Below are 17,330 nucleotides of genomic sequence, written 5' to 3'. Positions count from 1 at the left end.
TCCATCAACGATCAACACAAAACAAGACCAAACGCCAGAGGCTGGTTGATACTATTCTCACTTCATCGTGACACTCTTTTTCTCTCCATGTTTTAGGAATGTACTGAAGGGTTTGAAGTTTTGTTTGGTGTTTATGAAGCTTCTCCAATAGGATGATTATACAAGGTTTCTATAACCTTGGGGATTGCTCATTCAAAGCTGTTCAATTTACAATGCAAAGCCAAAGGCACAGACTTTTGAAATTTAAAACATATATTCAGACAGAAAAACAAGCAGCTTACATTTCAAGAGGGACTCAATTCTTTTCAAAAGGTGTCATTCTATCTTTCCATTTTTAACATCTTAATCATTAACAGATATAGATTTAGAAAAGGAAATTGTTAAACTGATACCTTCTATATTTTATTTACAAAAAATACTATAATTAACTGCAAAGAATTAAATATAAAAATTCAATAGAAATACATTTTCAAAATATTTCCACTCAACGATTAAAATAACTTAGCAGGCTTTGAGGAAATAATAGAGTGCTTTAAAATTATTTAATAATCAGTATTAAGGGCCCTGTAAAACACATTGCATTATGTGTTACATGAGCGATGAAGCACAAATACATCTTAAAATAATTAAGGATACAATTTTCTTCCAGTCATTTATTAATTTTTTTAAAGTACTTATAAAATACACCATAAAGTATTACCCCAGATTTTAGACTCTTGGTTTACAGAACATCCTGCTTCTTGTTTTTGAGGCACTTCACAAGGAAAAATCAAGGTCACTTAACTTGCGGTTTGGAGTCCTACAGGTTTTTCAATTTTTTTTTCTCTCTTTGGCTGAACTTTTTGATAAAAATGAGACACTGAGGATTGTGAAACCTGAATGAATTTCATCCTTGAGTTTTGCATTTTCATTACCCTTGTAGCCTTGAATTTCAAAAAGTTTGACGGATACTGTTAGGGATTCGACGAATTTTAAGTGTTTGGTTTTATGATTTCTCTTTAATTGCTTATGTAACCTGCAGCCTTCTCCTATTCATTAAAATGGCTTTGCAAATAACTTAAGGCCTGTTGCTTTGACAAATAAAAACCAGGCTTTTTATTCTGTCTATAATTGAACAATAATTACAATGTTGATTATCTTTTGTGGGACTTGCTTAATAACGCCCTAAGTAGTTTAGTGGGATTTATAGCTTCCAGGATTTGAACAAGAGGTCAAAGAGGCCTTTACTTTTTGCCAGCTGACCTTTTGTTTGAGTTTAAATTAACTCAATTTGTGCCGCTTTTAATATCTGCTCACAAAAGTCAGGTCTGCACAGTACATTATATAGACTTTTACAGGTGTCTAATAAAGCTATTTTTATTTTTTATTAAAACTTTACTTAAATATCTAGGTGATTTAAAGATAAGATGGACTAAAAAAAAGATAAGATGAACTGATGATTATTAAGAAACACAGGCATGCAAATGACAGAACAGTTAGATCTGCCATATACTTCAATGAATATGATGAAGTTTTGGAATATAGGTGAGGACTCAAGTCAACAACCAAGAAAAAATTCTTGAGATGTCTTTGGTGCAAAATGCTGGTTATTTATTAAAGCACAAGAACAGGACCTCGGAGGGCAGGACCCAGGGGCAGGAAGAACTGCTGCCCTGGGCCGGTGAAGGGTGGCTGATTATATATCTGGGAGCTGGAAGGGGTTTGAGGATAACATACTCTCTAAGGAATTTTATTTTATTTTATTTTAATTTTTTTTCAAACTTTAGAATTTTTATTGAATCTTCAATCATGTAAGGCACATTAATGCTAAACAAAGCGTAAGAGCATAGGGGGTTTCAAATAAAAAAAACATAAATGAGTAATTTTCACTTTTTCCCCCCGACCCTTTTTCCCACTCCATTTATTGTCATCAGTTGCTCTCTCTGTTTGAGGGCACAGGAGCCAGCATACCCCAGGAAGGAAAACTGGCAAAATAAGAAGGCAACGGAGGACCAAATATTGAGGGTGGAGCAAAAGCAATAAGCATAGCAAGAAATGGACTGAAACTGGGGGTTGAGAAGGCATAAAACAATGAGCAGTAGGGCAAGAAGGCAAACCAGGAGTACTGGAAGACAAGGGGCGAGACCTTGGCCAATTTTCCACAGGGGGCCGCGGGCCTCCCTGTGGGAAAGAAACATGAGCCAGCCTTTCCTTGCTGGCCATTCTTGTATTTCCTAGAGGCAGCTCCATCATTACCCCGATCTAAATGTGGGGATATGTGGGGGGCCTCCTCCTTGTGGACTCCTGGGCGGAAAGAACCCCTGACCTCGCAGCAAAGCCACGTATAAACTATGGAATTTTAGAAGCAAGGTTTCCAGGACCCTGAAGGGGCTAGCTATTGTTGGGAAAAGGTCACTTATTACTGTCTAATAAAACCTGAGTCATGAGACCCTTCAGATATATATCGGTGGGGGGATCCCTGGGTGGCTCAGCAGTTTAGTGCCTGCCTTTGACCCAGGGCATGATCCCAGATTCCTGGGTTCTACTCCCACATCGGGCTCCTTGCATGGAGCCTGCTCTTCCCTCTGCCTGTGTCTCTGCCTGTGTGTGTGTGTGTGTGTGTGTGTGTGTGTGTGTGTGTGTGTGTCTGTCATGAATAAATAAATAAAATATTAAAAAAAAAAAGATATATATCGGTGGGCCGTGTGCTTGGAAGATGACTGCCAACATGTATCTTGGGGGTTTAGAGATAAAGGGAAATTTCTAAAGGAAGTTTTATATGTCAAAGTAGACTTAGAAGCTCCTGGGGGTCAGGCTAAGATTGACTTCTGCCCTTAGTAAAGTATGAACACTGAGGCAGTTGCGTCCCTAGAGGAATGTCCCTTTGCCTATTTCAAGGACTTGTCAATGTGCTGCCCCAAGCTCGTGCCTTGTCCTCAGCTAGCCCTGTGTTCCTCCATCAAATACATTTAACTGTTCCCTGCAGCAAACTCTTAGAAATATTGGTTGTTGAAACAAGCCTCTTTTTTTTCTATGCACCTTTCTGATACTCTTAAATAAGGCTATAACTATGTTCCTTTTAAAAACAAAAACAAATTCAGAGTAATAATTAAATCTGATAATTATAAGCAAAGTTTAAACATCTGAAAAAAAATCCTTGTCTTTCTCATGTATTCTTATCTGCTTAGCCTGTAGAACAGAAAGAGGACTTTTATAATTAGCTCTAGGATTCATCCACCAATGTGTTGAGCATGTGACATGTACCTGGTTTTAGAGAAATAAAGGAAAATCAGTCCCTGCTGTCCATGAGTTCAGGCTCAAGACAAGAATATTATTTTATCCTTTCAGCATTATATATTTCCTTAGACACTGATCTGTTTTCTGTCATATTACATAGCTTGGGGCTCCTGGGGTAGGGCTTATAAATATTTATAACTTTTTGTAGAGGAGAAAGGAATGTTTTACCTTGTTACTACCTCCCAAAACCTGTGGCTCTTCCCTGACTGAACAGTATCACCTCCCAGTGAAGGCCAATACTTTTTTAGCCAATATTTTTTAGGTCTGCCGTGTCTGTTCAAAAATCAGCTTTTACCCCAGTTACCTTCATCAACAATCACCTCCTGCTGAGATGGGCATAACACTGTTATTTATTATAACAAATGTGCAATATTCTGATCCCAATGGTATGATGTTTGCTCAGACAGCTTCAAATACAAATGTTTTTAACAGGCAATATAAAATGAAAAAATATGGTTTACAGGGTTCTGGACTTGGAATCAAATGTTTCAGCATCAGTTTTACTAATTGTAGGGAAGGGACAATTTCCATCTCTAAATTTGTGACCTTATCTGCAAAATGAGGATAATATTTATCTCACAGGTTTTTGTCTGGTTTTGGTGGGGAATAAATGGGATTAATGTAGGTTATAGTTCAAGGTACAGTGTGTACAGTGTCTAACATGCAGAAAGCAGAAAGCAACCATTCAATATTAATTGGATCAACGCAAAAGGAAAGTATCTGCCATTCATTTAAGCAACAAGTGTCATGCACTCAGCTGTTTCCTGGAAAATACAAATAAGCATGATGGCATTCCTGCTCTTGAAGAGCTCAGTTAAATTTACTTGAGTCTAGAAACTAGACAGTTTTTGCATTATTTGATCATCTGTCACAAGCTGCATCTACCATCGCTTCCTCCATCCAGCTGGCTCAGATCAATAGAGAGGACTATTGTCAATCATAGGGATAAAGAATTAGCTGCCAGACAATCCATTTGCATTTGTTCTCTGTCAATCAAGAGATTAGACTTCAGAATTCTTATACAGGCTATTGAAAATAAAGTGTCCCAATTTCCTAAAAATAAATTTTTCTTCTATGTAAAAACAGTACTAGTTCTACTATTAATTTTCTGGGTAGGATGCACTTGAGCAAATCTCTTCCTGTGACTATATTTCCCATTTGATAGAGAATAGATTAGACCAGATAGTTGTTAACATCCCTTTTAATTCCAACATTCTCTTTTTTATGACTCAGGCTACTAGCTTTTGAAAAAATGAATCCTTCCAAGATAGGTGAGGGGAGAAGAAGAACATTTTATTTAAAAAGCTGAGAATAATCTAGCACATAACAGGCACTCAATAAATATTTTTTTGAATTCAAAAAAATAAAAATAAAAAGTTGAGAATAGCTAGTCAGAACTATAAATAATAAGCCTTAATTAGTATCCAGTTATCTGAAATGGAAAGTTGCAACACATGTATTTAAACTCTTTTCATGCTGCATTTTGCTGAGTTGTTGGTGATTACAGTAGTTTAGAGCATATTCATCTTTTTGGTTGCACATTTCATGTCCGTGCTAATGCCTATTAAGAGTACTTTTAATATTAAAGTGCATACCAGCTCTGCAACTTGTAATATATACATTAGACAAAATATTTAACTTTTAGAACCTTTAATTTTTTTCTTTTATAAAATAGAACCAATAATACCCAACTAATAAGACTTTTAAGCCCTTATCACAGTGCCTAACAAGAACCCAAAAAAATATCTACATTTTAATTAATAAATGAAATATCGATGTATATTTTGGCATGGACTTATTGACCTTAAACATATTTGTTCAAATATTTGATAAGCCTACCCTATACATACACACCTCATTAGAAAAGGCTAAGGAAAAACTCTATATTGCTTTTGCTCAAAAAGCTTATAATCTGTCTCTGGAAATGAAACATAAGATTTAAGAAAAGTTGAATAGCTATTTTAAGGGATTTAACAAATATTGTTTCATAGTTGTTACAAGAGATTCCATAAAACAGTATTTGTTAAATAGCAAATTAGTGGTTAGACATTATTTATAAATGGATTCAGAAACAGGAGAAATCACTGAGAAGTCTGTGTGGAGCAGCTGACAATTAAGCCAGATTAATGCCAATTGCTCAAATTGATGTAAAATGAGAGAATTACTGCCTAAGCCAAAGGAAAAGTTTTCAGGAAAATATACAATAATATTCTATATACATATATGCATGCATGCATACATTGAACACAAAAAAGATATTTTATTATAAGTTATGTAAATCATTGAGCACAGTACCTGACCTGTCATCCAACAGATAATAATTGTTACTTCTCATTGAAGAAGCCATGAATTTGTAGCCTATCAGACAAATGAAGTCCACATACATATTTTCTTTAGCCATATCTTTTTCTTTTCATAACACATGAGCTAGTTTTTAAAAAGTGGAGGATTTCGTAATTAAAATAAAAAAATCTGAGTCCCTGGTTTCTTTTGAAAAGTCCTGAAGATTCGCTATAACTGAGCCTGCATTTCCTTAATACCAATCTACTGGGACTGAATAGTTGCAGCTGCTTCCTTTAAACTTGACCTCAATCACTAAGGTCTCCACCAACTCACTCAGTGCTCTCAAATATACTTATACCCAGTGCATGCACTGGCTACCACCTTGTGAAGTTCGGCATTTGCAACCCTTCAAACCCTGGAAGAAAGCTCCATTTGCTCTAGTCTCCTGGGGAAGGAGAGAGCCATCATGGCAAACTCAAGAAAACACCTAGGAGGTGAGTGTTCAAGGACACTAATCTCTTCCAGAGTAGACCAATGAGATGACTTACAGCTTTTTCTCAATACTTTAAGGTCTAAAGGGCTAAATATGTAGCCCAGTGAAAAGATTAGCTCATTCTAATCTATGTTTTGAGAGGGGAGGTTGCCTTTCTATTGCCATTTGGTCCCCTCACAAAAAGCAGTGAGGCACTGAGTGCATAAGTCCTGGCAAGAAAAAGAATGGACATTTAGAAGGAATATACTTAGGTATCTCTTCAAAATCTAATTGGAGTAATAAGCAACTTAACAGGTGCTGAAGTGATTCTATAGCCTAAATAATATTGGGCAACCCTATTTTCCTTGACAACACTAGTCAATATATGCATATATATACTTGTCCCCAATACCGCAATTCACTTTAGAGTTGACCAGGTACAATAACACCCCCAAAATAATAAAACCACTTCAACTAAAAAGACTAGAAAATTCCATGAAATTTTCAAAATAAGCAACAACAATCCAGAGCTGTCATGTGTTAAGATTCAGCAGTGAGAGCAAAACCAGAATGAAGCATGTGTAGCAGCAGAATGAAAAGTTCAGATCTAGTATTGAGCCATCATGCACTTGTTCATATATGTGTCTTGAGGAGAAGGAAAGAAAGTTAGATGTGGCAAGTTAGTGAGGAGACAAGAGTAGAACTAGAACATCAGGTCATTATAACCTGCCATGATCAATTTTTATGGAGGAAGCTGTATTTTTGGTTTTGCCACTTATGTGACACAGTAAAATCCTAACTTAACCAGACAGGTGTATGTTGTGGCTACCATCTGGTTCAGCCCAGTCTTTGGATATTTTCTTTTTTTTTTTTTTCTTTTCTTTTTTTTTTCTTTTTTTTTTTTTTTTTTTTTTGGACATTTTCTTTCTCATTCAAAGATGGTATCAATAGTACCTTTAACATTAAGAATTGTCAGAATATTGTAATGGGTTTTACTAGCAAGTTTTTTAACCCTTTTATGTCTTGGTTCTGCCTTTATAAAATCAATAGTCTCAATCCATGTGGTTGATTGTCATGAGCTTAGTGGGGAGTCTAATTCATAGTAAAGGTGCAAAATCACAATTATTGTTGCTCATACAACACTCTACCAAAAAAAATACTTCTAACATTTTTAAAAATGGAAATTATATATCCACATAGTAATTTATGATATTATAGAATACTTTTTGTTGGTTTGTTTTTGCTTTCAGAGAAGAGTAAACAGCATTATTCTTGTTTTACATGTAGGAAATCTGAGGCTGGAATGTTTAGACCGGCTTAACCAAGGAAACTGCAGGATCATGATGGAGCACAAACCAAAGCCCGCAGGACTCCTCTCACAATTCTCTGATGCCTTGCCTTTCTCCCTGGAATCAAATAAGGACCAAAAAGAAAGTATTCTCAAGAAACTGGCACAGAATAAATAAAACTCTTTGTGATTAAATGATAGTTTTGTTCTAGGAAAGTGAACAGAAAAATTACCTCTGAACTGAAATGCTCACTGATAAAAGTGCTAAATTTTAATAAAGCATCATTTACTTGCTCATGTACATACAGGATGCTCTAAGGACCAATTTTAGGGAGTGAATGGTTTAACATTGTTTCACTAAGTCCTCTTTCCAAGCACCATGATGATTGAGATATCAGTGTTTGACTTCCACCTTTGTGACAACTCATGAGGTTCAACTTGGTTTCCCTTCTTTCTAGAAGGAAAGAGAAAAATATTGGGGCCATTTTGGAAATTTTTGACAATTGCAGGTGAATAAAAGTATTTACCCTTCTCTATGGAATATTCCCCCATTAGGATGCCACCTATTAATGTGTCATATCCCATGCCTCTTTCCCCAACCTGTTTGACATGGAGCAAATCTTTTCTAAATACAGGCAAGGCTAATAACATGACTCCATTTAACAAATACTAAAATTTTGTAATCCATAACATAGTCTACTATAAAAATGGCATACACCTCCAAATTCCTCTTTTTAGCCACATAAAAAGCTCTTAAAAGGTCTTAGAACTGGGCAGCCCGGGTGGCTCAGCTGTTTAGCGCCACTTCAGCCCAGGGCGTGATCCTGGGGCCCTGGGATCGAGTCCCACATCGGGCTTCCTGCATGGAGTCTGCTTCTCCCTCTGCCTGTGTCTCAGTCTCTCTCTCTCTGTGTCTCTCATGAATAAATAAATAAAATCTTAAAAAAAAAAGGTCTTAGAGCTTACCATATTACCAAAACATCCTCAAATATTTCCGTAAATATATTAAAAACCATTTATTTAGAACAATGCACTGCAAATTAAAATGTATAGGTCGGGACGCCTGGGTGGCTCAGCAGTTGAGCATCTCCCTTTAGCTCAGGGCATGATCCTGGAATCCCAGGATCGAGTCCCACATTGGGCTCCTTGTATGGAGCCTGCTTCTCCTTCTGCCTGTATCTCTGCCTCTGTCTCTCTCATGAATAAATAAATAAAACCTTAAAAAAAAATGTAAGGTCACATGGATTTCTCCCCACCCATTATTTCCAGACTGTTTTTCCTTTTATTTTCCTTAGAAATATGTGCTGCAAGCCTTTATTGAATATAATTACAGTATCAGAGAGTAATTGTCATTGTTTTACAGCTATTGATTCTTGACTTTTTAAGTTAGAATGAATTAGTTCAGAGTAGTTGTTAATTTTCTTTTTTTAATAAATTAAATATTTATTATATCAGTGACTGTCTTACCAAAAGGATATCCAAACTTCAGTTCTTATATACCATTGTGAATTAATTTTCAGTCGTGACATGAAAAAAGTTTGATTTTTTAAAAAATATGTTGAGGTTTGATATTCTGGTTCTATAGTTTTAGATAACATCTAATGTCAGTTCTACTTAATTTTTTTTCAGTTCTAGCTTAAAGTATTTCATGATATTTCTATTATTTAGATTTAAAAGGCAATTATGGGGCAGCCCGGGTAGCTCAGCAGTTTAGCGCCGCCTTCAGCCCAGGGTGTGATCCTGGGATCAGGTCTCACGTCTGGCCCTCTGCCTGTGTCTGTGCCTTTCTCTCTCTGTGTTTCTCATTAATAAATAAATAAAATCTTTAAAAATAAATTAAAAGGCAAATATGTAAGAAGTAATTTCAGACATTAAAATTGTAAAATTTAGTTTTTATATTTTAATTTGTAGCTGCTGTTTTTAAAAAGTAGAGTGCTATACAGTTATATTTTCTTTGAAATACTTCTAAAATTAGAAAAACATATATACTCTTTTTCAGTGCACTTGTTTTTTATCCTGCCTCCTGCTCTTATTGGAATGTTTTTGTTATCTTCAATAATAGTCAACAGCTGTACTTTCTCACAGAACTTATTAGCAGCTGTGAAATGCTACTGTCCTAAGTAGCAGCATTTGTTGGTGACTGTTGAGATGTGATTACTGTGATAATGAAATTACTTTACAGGCTTCAGACAGTCTTTAGTCAACATTTACTGGAACCTACTGCTTGCAAAGCACTGAAATTCACCACGGTAACGAAGTTTCATCCACGTGAAGACAAAGAATCTAGGGGCTAATTTACTTTTATTTTTTTTAAAGAATCAATTTATTTATTCATGAGAAGCACAATACATACAATGTAAGATTAGTATTAAGAAAATTCTGACATGTGTTATAACATGGATGAACATTAAAGATATTGTGCCAAATGAAAAAAGCCAGTCACAAAAAGACAAATATTGTATGATTCCCCCAAATGAGATACCTAGAGTAGATAAAATCATAAAGACAGAAAGTAGGATGGTGGTTGCCAGGAACTAGACAGAAAAGAAGCATGGGGATTAGCAGTTTGGGAAGATGAAAGAAGTTCTAAGGATGAATGGTGGTAATGATTACACAACAAAGGGAATGTACTTAAATCCACCAATCTGCACCTTTAAAAATGATTATATTATATATTTATGTAATACACTCTTTATCATAATAAAGAAGTCAATAAAATAGTCAAAACTACAGAAGGTAGCATCTATAGGAAAAAATGAAAGAAATCACCATTGTTTCATCTTGATAAAAAAAAAGTTATTCTTGCCATCAAATGAAGAGCTGCTTTTTTAGAGAGATTTGATTAGACTTTGCAAATGGAAAAGTTTACAAACAAACAGAGGAAATCCTAAAGTAACCCTAAAGTAGCATCAAAGTGTTGGAAAATATGACTTTCACCTTGACAATGAGTGCTAGATGAAATAAATAAAAGAATACAATATGAGAAAATAAAACAGAAAGCAGAAGAAGATGGATTTAAGTTAGATCAAATGAAGTAAGGAGTAAGGGTTGTATGCAGAACACAAATAGGGGAAGGAGGAAGAATCTCAAGGACAGGGAACTTCCATAGGACATCTACTAAAGAAGTAGGCTTGAAGTCATAGCCATCTTAAAATTGTTTGCTTTAATGTTAGTTTTAAGAGTAGGCTTTATTCATGATTTGAAGAACCTGTATCTTATATTGGTTCTCCAATATATCCCCCCACTAGAAGGACAACATAATATAATGGAAAGATTAATGGCTAGAAATTGAATTGTGCAGAATCCAGGCTATACCATAGCCCCAGTTTCTTGATTTGGGGCACATCATCTAACCTTTTTGGGTTTCAGTTTTCTTATTCATAAATAAAATCGTGAGACTTGAGAAGTTCTAAGATTCCTACCTGATTTCCCATTTTGTACTTTTATGTGCCTCCAAATCTCTTTGACAGGGAATGAAAAGCATTCACAGTAAAAAAAAAAAAAAAAAAAAAAAAGAAGACTTTTAATGCAAAAATTGGAACAAATAAATACTTTGATTGAAAATGATAGTTATATTCAATCAGTATAAATGACTGATTTTTCTGCTTTTACATATAGGGAAAATGGTGAAAGGAGTAAGATACTATTCAGTTTCTTAAATTAGGTACAATGTTACCCACATAGTGGTATCAGGAGAAAGTAGAATCCAAGGAAGCTGACTACCAATTTCACAAGCTTGACAAATGTGATTCTAGCTATCTTCCTTACAAAAGGACAAATAGAAACATGCATAGGAGGTATCTGTGAAAGCAGTGGCCATAGAGGCAGTCTGCTTCCCATGATTTAAAAGCAGTATCACTATCAAGGAGCTTTATTGCCAGCAGATTGGTCCATCAAGATTCCCCAAAAGCACCACCTACTTCTGGATTTGAGCATTCAAATCTCCAAAGCAATTTTCCAGGACTTAGGAAGAAAATGATTCCCTGACACTTGACACAACTAATTTTGAGAAAGTGTGGGACTTAACAAAGAAGAGAGAATCCAAGAAAGGGAACGGGGTTGGAGGGAGCCAGGAGAAAGAGGGGAATGAATCCTGCAGAAAAGTAGAGAGACTCTGAAGGAGTAGAAAGTCTGCTCAAAGAGAAAAATTGAGGCATTAAAGGGAGCCTCTCCTTGTTGTTTTAGGAATTTTTTACTTAAAGATATTGAGCCATTACATGTTCTTAAAAATGTATACAAATGATTTTTCAGGAAGTTAACTAGATGAGTTTCTAGGACACTTCCAACTTGATATTGAAAAAAAAATCTTAGCTCAGAGAGGTATCTTTAAAATCATTTATTGATGCAAATTTATTATGCCAATTATTCTGCTAGATGTTAGAATACCTTGTTGTTCTGTTCTCAGAGTTCACACGTTAATAGGAGAGACAAGTGTGAAAACAATTATAAAATCATATGGAATATGCGGTAGGTATTATATGAGCATTGAATGGCATCTTAGCTCAATCTGAGATGAGTAGGAAGACTTTACTGAGGAACCTACATCTGTGGTAAGTCTTCAACAAAGAGATATGATAAATCAGGCACAAGAATAGAAAGGGTGTAAGCTGGAAAACTCTAGGCTAAAAGGGAAGCTTAAGCAATGATACAGGTGTGAGTATAGTAGTAGCAAAGAGGGAGAAGAAAGGATACATTTGAGAAATATTTGGGTAATAAAAGCCTTGGGACTTGGTAATTGATGACAAAAAGGACAGAGAGGGGAGAAGAATTCAAAGAGGCCTTCTGAGTGTCTTACTTTGGTGACTGAGTATGAATAGATGCAGTGCAACGGACTAAGCAATGGTTTGAAAAAGAACAAACCAGTTGAGAGAAAACAGTGAATTGGAGAAAAACAAAGGAGAGCTACCATGAAGCCATTTCTTCGGTATGAATGTACTGGTTTGCCCTACCAGTTGCCCCTTCGACAAGCAGAAGGCATATTTGCTCAGGATACATGAAAGACTGAAGCAAGAAAAGTTCCCTCGGCTCTCAATCTGCAAAATACCTCTGAGGAAACTACATTCTCACATTTTTACCTTCTCCTTCCCCCCACCACGCCCCACAAGGAACAGATGTCCACTCTGAGACCCCTGGTAGAAATAAAATAAATGCTAAAGACGACATAGTGAATACACTGAAAAATACTGAGAAATGAAGATGAGATTATGAGCAATTAATGGAAGAGAAAAATTCTCATGACAATCCTGCAGAATTATTGCAATCTTTCACCTCCTCAGGCAATTCCTGCAGCAACTGATACATGAGTCAAGGAAGACTACATATACTCAAGACTACACCAGGCTCTCTCATCTCTTACAGTCTCCTGGCAAAGAAGGTATTTATTCCCATTGTTATGTTTATCCAAATCCAGCAAGCAGAATATCATCACTTCTACCCCCAACTCCTTATTCCATAGACAACAGATTTTCAAATGGCTACACCACTCATGGACACCAGATGCTTCTATGATCACGGGAATTGAAGGCCCTGGAGACAACACTGAGTGAGCAGTTGATACTTTTCTGGTCGGTGAAGTCTAAGCCTCTCCTCGTTTATGTGATGCTCCTGGAATATAAGGCACTTGACTCTCTCTTGCATCTTTGTGAATTTAGGAAGCCAATTCTTTTATCAAAGATCATTAAAACAGAAAAGATAGATTGGCCCTTCTTCCTTAAACTTCTCTTTTTGCAAAGCCAACATTTTCACAAGGCTACTGTGGCCAATTGGGAAAACGGCAGGGCAGACACATATTTTTGAAGTAATTGTTATCATTAGCAGTAATCCACTAAAACAACAACAAGAATAATACCCAAGGTCTAAAATCTGCTTGATGAAATTTCGGTAACCAGCAGAGCACTGAATAATTTTTATCTGCCTATGTCTTACTAGTTTCTCATTTTAAAAGATTTAAATTTTTTTTTCATTTTAAAAGATTGATTCAGATTGCTCATTTCCCATCAGTATTGCTTGCAATCATAATATAATTATTACATCCATTGTTTATCAAGTGCAACCCAGTTTGGATGCTATTTCTGCTCTAGGCTCCTGCATAGGTTCTAAATCTTTCAGGTCTTTATAGTACTAGTTAGCACATTTGCAACCCAGAAACCAAATAAATTGACATAGATCATGGCTTGAGATATAAAAGAATATGGACTACCAGCTTAGCAATGTGAACATTACCGATCAGTATATAATAAAGGTTTTCATTTGCACTATTAAGAATGTCAAAAATGATTTCATATATCATTGTACAAAAAAAATCAATACATAAAACATTCCTGGAAGTTTTCTTTAAAGAGTAGATATCAACCCCTATCAATAATCTCTTTTTCATCATATTTATACATTTTAACAGCAAGCACAGAGGATCAGTTTAACATGAGTTTCTTCATTCTTCCTCTGTATTTTGCTTATTTAATAAGGTAAAAATGAAGGGATTCTTTACTCCATTGCTTCCCTTGGAAAGGACAGAGGAGAGTTCCAATGTTCCTGTGGCTCAAGGTAAAGGAACACAGAGTTGGAGAAGAGTGAGATCTTTAAAGCCAGCCACTCAAGAGTCAAGGCAAGTAATGAGATGAGCTAAAGAAAGGTTCAGGGGATCCCTGGGTGGGCACAGCGGTTATGGCGCCTGCCTATATGGCCCAGGAGCGCGCAATCCTGGAAGACCCGGGGGAAAATGTTAATCAAATCCCACAGTGGGCTTTTTGGGGGGGCAGGGAGCCGGCTGCTGCTTGATGCGGGGGGGGGGGGGGGCGCGGCGGGGCCGGGGGCCGCAGCCGGCGCGCGCCCACTCCTTTGGGGGGGGTTCCCTATGGCTTCTCTCTGGGGGGGCTATCGGTGGAGAATAAAGGAAAAGAATTAAGTGTAAATGATTATGAAAAATAAGGGAAGAAGGAGAAGAAGAGAAGGAGGGAAAGGGAGAGAAAGAGAGAAGGTTAGAAGCAGGTCACAGACATTGGGTGGAGGCAGGGGGGATCGGGATTTAGTCTGAACACTAGGACAGGTATATGAGCTACCATCTATTTAGGAGTGACTAGTATAAGTCTTGAAAGCAATGAGTGGAAACCAGTGTTTCAAATATAACACTAACCTACTAACGAGGTTACAAATAAAGAAGATTACTGTCTCTCTCTGTCCCCTGGGCACCTCGCGCAGAGAAGAAAGGAGTTCACAATGATATATTGTTGGGTGGAGCATTTTTTATACCTCGGAGCCAGGCCATGGCCCCTCTCTTCTGAGACCCTGTAGCCACAATCTCCATCAGCGATGGGAAAGATCTAGTCTAATTCTGACTACCAAAAGTCACTGGAGAGTCATGAAATCATTAACATATTAAGACATACTAAATTTTAACTTATTATGGGTGTTGGGGGTGGGGGTGGCAGCGTAGCAGAGTTGAAAGCAATGATAAGGGATGCCTTATCCCTTAGGGTGGCTAAGGGTGGCTCAGTGGTTGAGCATCTGCCTTTGGCTCAGGTTGTAATCCTGAGGTCCTGGGATCGAGTCCCGCTGGACTTTAAAAAAAAAAAAAAAAAAGAAAGCAATGATAAAGAAAAGAATAGTTTTTGTCTTTTGTTGTTTTTTTTTTTTTAAGAGAAAGTGACAATGTTGTGTCACAGTGAAGTATACTATGACAGATATTGGAGTCATACTGCCTGGGTTACAATCTCAGCCAGCAGTTTATCAGGATGTGATAATGAACTTTGCTTAACCTCTTGGTATCTTAGTTTCTTCATTTTAAGAATTGAGATAATACTAGTACCTACCTCATAAAGTTGGTATGAGGATGAGACAAGCAAATATATCTAAAATAGGAGGCATGATATACACGCAGTGTAAGCATTAGCTACTATATCATATCCCATTAGTCAGTTACAGTTGATTAAATTTTAGCTTCAACTCTGTACTTGAAAGTAAACGGAATTATTTAACTGTGTTTGCATTTATTCTTTTTACATTACTATAATTTTAAAAAAGATTTTATTTATTTATTCATGAGAGACACACAGAGAGAGGCAGAGCCACAGGCAGAGAGAGAAGCAGGCTCCATGTAGGGAGCCCAATGTGGGACTCAATCCCGGGACTCCAGGATCACACCCTGGGCCAAAGGCAGACACTCAGCCGCTGAGCCAACCAGGCGTCCCACACATTACTATAATTTTTAAGAAAGAAAAAACCCTACCAATCATAAGACCTTTCATTTATATTGGTCTTCCTTCCAATTGATCCTGTAAGTCACATCCTTAGTGTAATTATTTTATTTTATTTATTTTTTAAAGATTTTATATATTTTTTCATGAGAGACACACAGAGAGAGGCAGAGATATAGGGAGGGGGAGAAGCAGCCTCCCTGTGGGGAGCCCAATGAGGAACTCGATCCCAAGACGCTGGGATCACTACCTGAGCCAAAGGCCGACACTCAACTACTGAGCCACCCAGGTGTCCCTGTAATAATTTTATTGACCTGTGCTAACTGGATTAGAACTTTTCTTTTTTTAAAATAGCAGTTTCTGCCATAGGAGCTGATGGTCACTGTAAAATATTAGGACAATGAAATTGTAGCTGAAAACTAAAAGTTCACATCATCTTTTGTTATAATTATGAGTACTTGTACTATCTTGTTAAATCAGATATGTACTTTCAAGTCATACAACATTTGCTGCTTTACTACAATGTATCAACACATATCTTTTATTTAATGGAATGAAACTATTTTTATAAATACCCTGTTTTATGAGAGAACAATTAAAAGTTCATTTCTCATACATAACATTTAATACTCCTATTACCTTTTTCTTCTGATTTGTCTTTGAAGTATATGGAGTATTAACTACATTGCAAAAGCAGAAATTTGCTCTATTTCAAACTCCAAGAGAGAGCACAATTTAGGAAATACATTGGTACACATTCTCTTTCAGTGCTTTACAAACTGCATGTTTCAAACTCTGAATTTAAGAGAGCAAGTTATGGATGAAAGAAGGGACAGCCCAAATAACATGCTTGAGCATATGTCAGTTGGGGGATATCACACAGCTATGTGGTGTTGCGATATCAACCTTATCCCATCCACCAGTCTATTATAAGAAAGGGACAATTTTCAGCAGCCCTGAGTCTATTTAGTTACAGAAAGTTTAGTGAACTTCAGTTCCTGTCTTGTTAACAGCAGACAGAACACAAATTTCTACCACCGAGGATGGAGAAGCAGGGTGACATTAATAAAATCCAGATCCCAGGCCAAACAACTGTGATCTTCCTTATCCACTGTCCCATAGGATGAATATGGTAAAGCAGTTCATTTTGCAGTGGTTGCCCCTCCTCTTCCACCTCTGATTTGCAACAGGGGCAGGGGCAAGGGAAAATAAGAGTAGAAGCTACCAGAACTACTGTTATAATCGAACATTAGCAAGAATTTGTAAACCACCACAAAGCAGATAAAGCTAAGAGCAACTGACTGCAAACATAACCAAACAGTAACCTCTGTGACTGTTTAATGGAGGCCCTGACCCTGGGATGCCTGGTGGCTCAGAGGTTGAGCATCTGCCTTTGGCTCAGGACGTGATCCTGGAGTCCCAGGATGGAGTCCCCCATTGGGCTCCCTTCAGGGAGCCTGCTTCTCCCTCTGCCTATGTCTCTGCCTCTCTCTTTGTGTCATTCATGAATAAATAAATAAAATATTTTTAAAAAAGAAAGAAAGAAACACAGGAGCCTCTACTGGAAACCAGGGAGCAGTAATGTATTCAATGAGAAAGGCTAACAGGGCTTGAGCACAAAATCAGCATTCTGGAAAGAGAGGCGATCAGATGGAGAAGGAGTAATTATAAATCCAGCAATTTGAAAACTGGTTGTAAAGTATTGACACTGATCACTATTCTGAAGCTAATGAATTAACACACTGGAATAAAGATGTAACACTTAGAAACACTTGCTTCTTTAATTTCACATGATTGTACACAGATATAGGTAGATTTC

Source organism: Nyctereutes procyonoides, unplaced genomic scaffold, assembly GCF_905146905.1.
Source record: "Nyctereutes procyonoides isolate TBG_1078 unplaced genomic scaffold, NYPRO_anot_genome, whole genome shotgun sequence".
NCBI classification, from domain to species: domain Eukaryota; kingdom Metazoa; phylum Chordata; class Mammalia; order Carnivora; family Canidae; genus Nyctereutes; species Nyctereutes procyonoides.
Note: the sequence above shows the minus strand (reverse complement) of the source record.